Raw genomic sequence first — 7,481 nt, 5'->3', positions numbered from 1 at the left:
CTGCTTGTCTCTTCATGTCACAGCAACCTTGCAGTGCCCCCCCTCTCCTCTCATTTTCCACTTTATCATGGGTTGGTTTAGATGATTTGACGATTAATTTAGGTTAACAAGTATGACCTGCTGGTGTTGGTTTTCATTCAAGACATCTAGTCTCGATAGCGGAGGATAACCTATGCTTATTGCCACCCTACAAAGGGCAGCACGAGGGTGTCCTAGTGGGGGCTAAATATAACATGCATGAGAACAAAGAATAAGATGTCCAGTAACAACTGCCCGTACGTAGGAGATCATAATCACACAAGGTGATATGAAGGTGGAGATACTGCAGGAGAGAAGGAGGGGATAGGCACTGTGATTTCACTTGGACCTCTAGACAGATGAACATGATACTAAAATCAACCAAAAGAAGAAAAGCTAGCATAGATAAGACATACTGCAGGTCCATTATGTCAAAACTACAAAAGGTTGCTGAAACATACCACCATTGCCAAAACAAGAGGAAGGAAGAAATGATGGAATATATGTGTTTGGTAATAAAAGAAATCAAGATATGGGTTTTCTTATTCTGCTACTAGAAGATCAAAGAGGCACAATATACATTGATTTTAAATTAATTAAAGTGCAAGCAAACAGGAATCTATCGAGAGACCATTCATTCTCAAATAAACATAAATAAAATATTGAAATCATAATTCACATAGAATTTTTCCTACCATATGAAATTAACAAGAAACAGCTATACGCCTACACTCCAAAATATTATCCACAGACAGGTTACTACATTGACTTGTGTGATGGAACAGAAAAAGAAAAACAACCTAAAAAAAAAAACGAACAGCCTGATGGCCATTGCTAGGGCAGATATAAGTAGATCAAGAAATGAAAAACCTGGGCAATTGAGAACCTTGCATTCACAAAAAGCTGATCCTGCTTATTTATCCACTTTATACTTTCGCTTTCACCTCACGAGTGGAATGTGCAAGTACTCAGCATAAAAGAGCTGCAAATAAATGGAAAAAAAAAGATAAGAAAACAACATATCTATTTTTCTTTTGTTTTGTGAGCTTATAAAGCCACAAACTGCTTCATAGACCACAATTTGAAGCTAAAGTGGCACACCAACATTTTTTTCTTTTCATAATTTGCCTGATTGGTCAAGCAAAAAAATTCAATAGCACGTGCAATAACAAAGCCTTAGTCTAAATTAGTCAAGTCAAAGAGCAGGTCTAAAAATTTGATACTTCCTAAAATGTTGGTCATTAGGTAAGCTCAGTAAATCACCTTCCAAATAAGCACGTAAAAGGATGTTGCTGCAGCTTTACTCATCAAGTCCAGAGATCTAGAATGATTCCAGAGGACTGAAGCAAGGACCACATGGCCCAAAACCTACATAAATCAGGAAGGCAGCATTCTTACCTGATGAAATAGACATTTCAATCAGTTGAGATCTTTTCCAGGTTTCAGAATAGAAGACTACCAAGCATCATCACTGAAGCTAGTAACAATGAGAACAACCTGCTTCTACAGAAAGCATTAAATTAACCAATTATTGTTTGCAAGATTCTGCATCAGTCAATGTAACGACTGGTCAGAAAAACATGGCTCTCTTCAGAATCTACTGTGCTTACACAGTTACCTTAAATTACATGGTTATGGTCCAATCACATGGGGCAAGGCTCCTGCTTTCCCAGCCATTCAGTGAGTGATTGGGGTATCGGCCAAAAAAATTATTTTCCTAATTCCTTGTTTTGATAGTCATTTAGTTTTAGGTCCCTAACTAGTATGAGTGTGTATAAAACAAGGGACAAGCGTAAACCAAGGCAGAAGTGTGTATAGAATACACACTATAACACGCCCCAAATCCGGATCATGACACGGCCGTACTATTGCAAACCTTTGCCCGCAATAGCACACAGCCACATATAATTTTTAAATCCAAATGAACTATATTATTCATGAATGTCATAAAGTGTCCGAACAATTAGGAGCGATACAGAGCTTCTAAAATTTGAATATTACATATCATTTTCAATTACCCCAACCCTGAATAACATCAAGCCCCCTGCTTCTAGCAATCTTATTTATCTGTAAAAAAAAAAAAGATAAATAAAACGATATAAGCTACACGGCTTGGTAAGTGACCATGTATAATCTTACCGGATCAAGCATAATGTTTTACATACCAGTCCATCATTTTAAAAAATAAACAGTTGTAACAAAGTAAGCATTTCATACAACATATAATTAAACCAGTCATAAAAACAATACATATTTATGGTTATGCATCATAAAGCTTTTGCCATTATTCCATACTTTGAAATTCATACTCTTAGATGGTAGTGTAGCTATGGCCGCTCTTATTCCCACAGCAAGGCCTTTACCACTGCAAGGTCATCTTCCAGTTATTTCTTCGCACTGGCGGGGGTCATAAAGCCAAGTTACTTTTACCCACTGGCGGGGGTCCACTGCGGGGTCATCTTCCAGTTATTTCTTCCCACTGGCGGGGGTCATAAAGCCAAGTTACTTTTACCCACTGGCAGGGGTCATACATAGTGATCCGAGAGTTCTTAAATCATATCATTTTTTTTTGTAAATCATATCTCATAAATACATTGAAAAATGAATAATGGCATCATGACATATGAAATTCATGATCATGCTGTAAACTTTGATTTTTCTGCAACTTCTATATCATCATAAATTTATGTACATAGCATGATACTCATGATAAATGTCATCCAGTTAAAATCATGCAATATTTGCTAACACATGCTTGATCCTAATTTTGTAAAAACATAAATAGTCATATACAATTTCATAATCAAATAATCACATGTATTTGATAAAACATAAGATTATGTCAGGGTCACTTACATTAATTTGCTCACCAATTCCTAGGTTTAGGTGTCAATTCTTCAATTACCTAACTACATCATCAAATTACCTGTTAATTGCACGTTCAATTTTATTTATTTATATTCTTTCTTAATTAACTCATTTACAACCCATCCATAGGACTCAATTTCATTATCAGGTTCCTAACCTGGTTCAATTTCAATTTCTGGTTCAAGTCTAGTCAAATTCTTGATTCAGGTCTAATCAATTTCTGGTTCAGGTCTGATCCAAATCTCTAGTTCAGGTCTAGTCAAATTTCTGATTCAGGCCTAACCAATTTTCTGGTTTAGGTCTAATCAGATTTTTGGTTTAGGTCTGACCCAATGTCTGGCTCAGGTCTGGTCAGATCTCTAGTTTAGGTCTGACCCAATGTCTGATTCAGGTCTGGTCAGATCTCTAGTTTAGGTCTGACCCATTGTCTGGTTCAGGTCAGGTCAGATCTCTAGTTTAGATCTGACCCAATGTCTGGTTCAGGTCTAGTCAGATCTCTAGTTTAGGTCTAACCCAATGTCTGGTTCAAGTCTGCTCAGATCTCTGGTTCAGGCCTGACCCACTTACAGGGTTAATATTATTATTTTATTTATATTTATATTTGTTTATTATCTTAAATCTCTAATTAATTATTGACTATTTAATTATGTATATATTTTTTCCTTTCTTTTCTTCTTTTTTCTTTTTCTTTCCTTCCTTTTCTTCTTTTTTTTCTTCTTTTTCTTCTATTCTCCCTTCTTCTTCTTTCTTCCTGAAGGTTCTTCATCCCTCTTTCTTCTCCCGCGAAGGAGGAATGGCTCGGGATGAATGGGCAGCGGCCGACGGTGCTCGGCAGCCGGCCTGCAGCGCCCACGACCGCGCCCACGGCCATGCCCACAACCGTGCTCGTGGTCGTGCCCGCGGATGCATCGGCGGCCCGTGGCTGCATCGGCGTCCTGCAGCCGGCGACCCACGGCCTGTGACCTGTGGCCGAGGCCGGTGCTCGTGGTTCCGGCAGTGGATCACCCACCGGTAAGTTTTTTTTTATATATTTTTTTCGTTTGATTTAATCTCTAACCTAGATCTACAAAGAATAAATTATGAGGAAGGATGTTACCTGAAGGGGATCGTTCGTCTCCTACTCCGGCAATGCGGCCTTCAGCTCCGGCGGCACAGGTCTAACACCAGATCTTGTCCAACAAGAAGAGTTGTGAGACAGAGAGAGACAATGGAGGAGAAACAGAGGGAGGAGGGTGGTGAAATGTCGCACGGATCGGGCTTCTTGTAGCCTCTGATCGCTAGGGAAGGCGGCCGGTTGTAACCGCCCACCATCAGGCAACGCAAACGCCTGCCTTTTGGTGTGATGGCCTCCCCCCATTTCTCCTAGAAACGGGGATGGTTATCACACACTACACAGCAGGGACTAAAACAAAACATGGGCAGGCTTTCATTGTTAAATAGCAGTCAAAACAAAACTGAGAACTAATTTCCCCTTAAGTACATAATGAAAGAAAAGTCTTACCTAATTAATTTAACAAAAATATTGATGGAGAACCATTCTTTGGTTCATATCCAAGTCACAGGCACAACATCAGAATTCATCAGAGCTCTAATTTCCAACTAGCAGCCCAAACGATCACTAGTTTAAAGATCCAGCATCCACATTTTCAGGAAGAGTATAGTGATGCTTATGAAGTCTCTGGTGTCAGATAACTGTACCATAATGTAATGAGTACTATTCATGGTACTGCAGCAGGAAACGGTTCAGGGAAGTTTAGCAATAAAATATTGGTCTGCTGTGTCTTTTAGGGTCTCTTATTTTAATTCAAAGGACAAGATTAAATTTGTTAGGGTATTCAGCTTGTGATCATCTCTTTTTAAGGTTGATTTGTTTCCTTTTTTTTCAGTTGATTTGATTGAAAGAAATCATAGGGCAAGGTTTGGTTTTTCACCCTTCCGTTCTCTTATTTTCTTTCTTTATTTTTGCTTCTCTCTTCTCTAAATCCTCTCTCTACCATTCTACCATTCTTTCTGCTATCCTATTTTATTTTCTGGGGCCAATAACAAGCTTAAATCTGTAATAAACATGTCAGGCACTACTTTGGTTCCTTGAGAACTCTAGAAGTCTTGTCATCCATTGGGTACCATGGCATATCTAGCACTGTCCCCACCCTATGCCTCCACCAGAATCACTGAAAACCAATTGATAAATTGCAGAAGCCTGCCAGGTAAGACATATCAGATTACAAATCGCTTAAACAACATTTTATATCCCTTTTTATTATTCCTAAAACCTTAAATCTGTTTCTCATCACTGCTTGCTAAACCTAAAATCTGCGGGAAGACCCATTATCTCCCTCTTCTCTCCATAGTCGCATGTCAGTTCCAATCTGTCCAGACAAATAAGATAATCTGTAGATTCAACTAATAACATGTAGAGCAAAGGCCATGTTCACATATGAATTATCATATTCAAATATCACTTCTACGTGCAACAGAGCCTATGAGAATGAAACACAACCTTGCCTCAGTAATGCAATAAGTTCCACTTAACTCCCTCGAAAATATTAAGACATGTAAAAATTTAAATAAAAAGGAAATAAGCCCCCCTCAGATAAAATGAATGAGCTCAAACAAAGTTTAGTATCTCTTTACTCCTTATAGAACTTTGTGAAAAGAGGTGAATCTTTTTCTCGTTTTTACAGATGTACAGGAAAGTTAATTGGTGGGCCAGTCCAAGCATTTTCTTTTTCCCTTTTAAACTTGGCAAGCTCAGATAGGCACTCAAACAAGGATGTAAACCTGATAGCACAGCTTCACATTGGCCTAGCATGTGTAGTAATTCTACCGTAATGCCCGAGTTGCATGGGCTGTTCATGTCAATGAATACTCTACTAGCTCCTTGTTAGATGCAAATTGACCCTTAGAGGTTTTCCAAATGAGGCCTTCAACTGAAATTTTAGGGTTGGATCCTCAGAGAATTCTTCATAAATACAAGTCTTTAGGTCAACTTTAGCCAGAAATGCTCGTGTTCTTTTAGCTCTGAAAAAGCTTCAAATATATGTCACATCAAATTAGCAGTTCCTTTGTTATTGTTGACCACTTTATATTAGTCCAATATGGATTAAGATTCGCAAGACAACTATTAATGGTCAGCTATTATAGGAAATGCATGGGGAATATTTTTGCAAACTCTGAGTCCAATTTTGACCCAGGAATTTTGTTAGAAGTCTAAATGTTTAAGGCTGCCGGTTATCAATACTTGCAATCACGTAACATTTCAAAGATGGTTTTCCACTTCGATTGAAGGAACAAAACATTGTCTGCATCAGTTCCAATCAGCATGGAATAGATTAGCAGTTATACATGCTTTCTACGCATCTACACATTTAAAGAAAGAAAGCAAGATAATCATTCTTTTAATGCCTACCACAAACCACATATTCAAATCTCTGAGGCTCCATGATACATATTCCCTAAAAGACCTCTCTTTTTTGAGACTTAAAGAAAAAGAAAACTATCTTTAGCTAGACAGTTTAAAGATGTCGTGGTATTCCATACGAAACGGCAGATATCCTCCGAATCGAAACCCTGGAATAGCCACGCCGCTCCAATTGCTTCACCCTCTTCTCGATATGTCTACTCCCTTTTCGCCATCGTTTCCCCTATGAACGTTCCCCCACCTTCTTATCAATCTAGGCATTTTTACAAGAAAGAACGCTTCTTCCCCTCAAATCCCTCAGTTCGAAGCACGTACCTCGCCGGGACGAAGAACAAAGTAGCCGGGGAGGGGAGGAGAAGGGCCGGAGAAGAAGAGTATTCATGGCTCTCGGCGAATCGAAGAGGAAAGACCGATAAAGAAGCGTTCTTGGAAGGAGTTCCGAAGGGACCCAGCCCTGCAACCCTAGCCTCCAATTTCTATTTGTGCATCTATTCCGAGTAGCGAGAGGACTGAGGGTTTTAGCGGAAATGAAACCTTCGTTGCTCCGTACAGACCGCGGAACCGCGATAGGGTGGTGAATTAAAAAAAAATAGAGAGAGAAATCGTAGACATACGTCTTCGTCACCCCCAAGCAGACCCTCTCACAGATACGAGGGGACCACGACGAAGGGGTTGGGGGCCCACTCGTTGAATTCGTAAGAGGCATTTAGCAACCCCAACATGATCACTCCAGTGATATAAGATCTCCAGTGATCCGAATGCTCTCAGTAATTTAAGATCAATGTATTTGATAGGCTATGGTCCAGTGATTAAAAATCTTCGGATATCCATGAGTAACTTATTTGGTATGGTATGGAGTCCAAGATCACCGACCACATAATACCATAAATACCCCTGATATATCTTAGATGGATTTTTTATGTATTTTTAATTCTAATGAATCAAAAATATAAGTCAATATACTAATTCCTATAATAGCTCCATAATTTTGTCACATATTCTACTTTTAGCAGTCCTTATAATAGATTTTTTAATACTAATAATTATTTTGATTAAAAAATAAGGTAAATAGGAGTAATATATTAAATATTTTCATTATATAAATATAAAATATAATAATATATTTCTACTATAATTTAAAATTATCCTTTAATAATGATATGATAATAATATG

The 7,481-nt window shown here is 38.4% G+C and overlaps 1 long non-coding RNA gene across 4 annotated transcripts; it reads right to left on the bottom strand.

The window, feature by feature from the left end:
- Nucleotides 1-651: 651 nt before the first annotated feature.
- On the bottom strand, nt 652-6,867 carry LOC103701529. 4 transcript variants are annotated; one of them, XR_003384582.2, is made up of 4 exons: nt 3,983-6,867; nt 2,875-2,923; nt 1,282-1,416; nt 652-1,000 (listed from the first exon to the last, which is right to left on the bottom strand). It is a non-coding gene; the product is annotated as an uncharacterized LOC103701529 (long non-coding RNA). The 4 variants fall into 4 exon arrangements; XR_005512809.1 differs by lacking the exon at nt 2,875-2,923 and having other exon boundaries at nt 3,983-6,530; nt 6,623-6,867; XR_003384585.2 differs by lacking the exon at nt 2,875-2,923 and having other exon boundaries at nt 1,282-1,386; nt 3,983-6,866.
- Nucleotides 6,868-7,481: the final 614 nt, after the last annotated feature.

Source organism: Phoenix dactylifera, chromosome 1 (assembly GCF_009389715.1).
Source record: "Phoenix dactylifera cultivar Barhee BC4 chromosome 1, palm_55x_up_171113_PBpolish2nd_filt_p, whole genome shotgun sequence".
In the NCBI taxonomy this organism is placed as follows: Eukaryota; Viridiplantae; Streptophyta; class Magnoliopsida; order Arecales; family Arecaceae; genus Phoenix; species Phoenix dactylifera.
The sequence above is the reverse complement of the archived record's forward strand: the minus strand, read 5'-3'. Positions and strand labels throughout refer to the sequence as shown.